Raw genomic sequence first — 574 nt, forward strand, 5'->3', positions numbered from 1 at the left:
TAATCAGGCAGACCCTTCTACTACGTAAATGGTATGGCAAGCTTAAGGCTGGATCTTGGTTCTTCTCTACAACCCCATAATGTTACATCGTTTCCTCCGCCCCCCCCCTCTTGCAGCACTGGTACTCCACATGGCAGGAATCGCATCCTCTCATCCTCCATCCAGATCTGACACCCGGCCACACGCTGGAGCGCCCTCGCCCAGAGGCGTTGCTAGGGGGGTGCGGTCCGCACCAGGTGACACCCGCTAGAGGGGTGACACCATCCCGTTTTTTTTTTTTAGCTGACATGCCCAGCCTGCCCTGTACCACCCCAGCCTGCCCTGTGACACCACAGCCTGCCCTGTACCACCCCAGCCTGCCCTGTACCACCCCAAACTTTTCCATGCCACCCCAACTTGCCCTGTGCCACCCTAACTTGCCCTGTGCCACCCTAACTTGCCCTGTACCACCCCAATCTGCCCTATGCCACCATAAATTGCCCTATACCACCCCAACCTGCCCAATGCCACCCTAACTTGCCCTATACCACCCCAACCTGCCCTATGCAACCCTAACTTGCCCTATACCACCCCA

The sequence above is a fragment of the Rana temporaria genome, chromosome 9, assembly GCF_905171775.1.
Source record: "Rana temporaria chromosome 9, aRanTem1.1, whole genome shotgun sequence".
Lineage (NCBI taxonomy): Eukaryota > Metazoa > Chordata > Amphibia > Anura > Ranidae > Rana > Rana temporaria.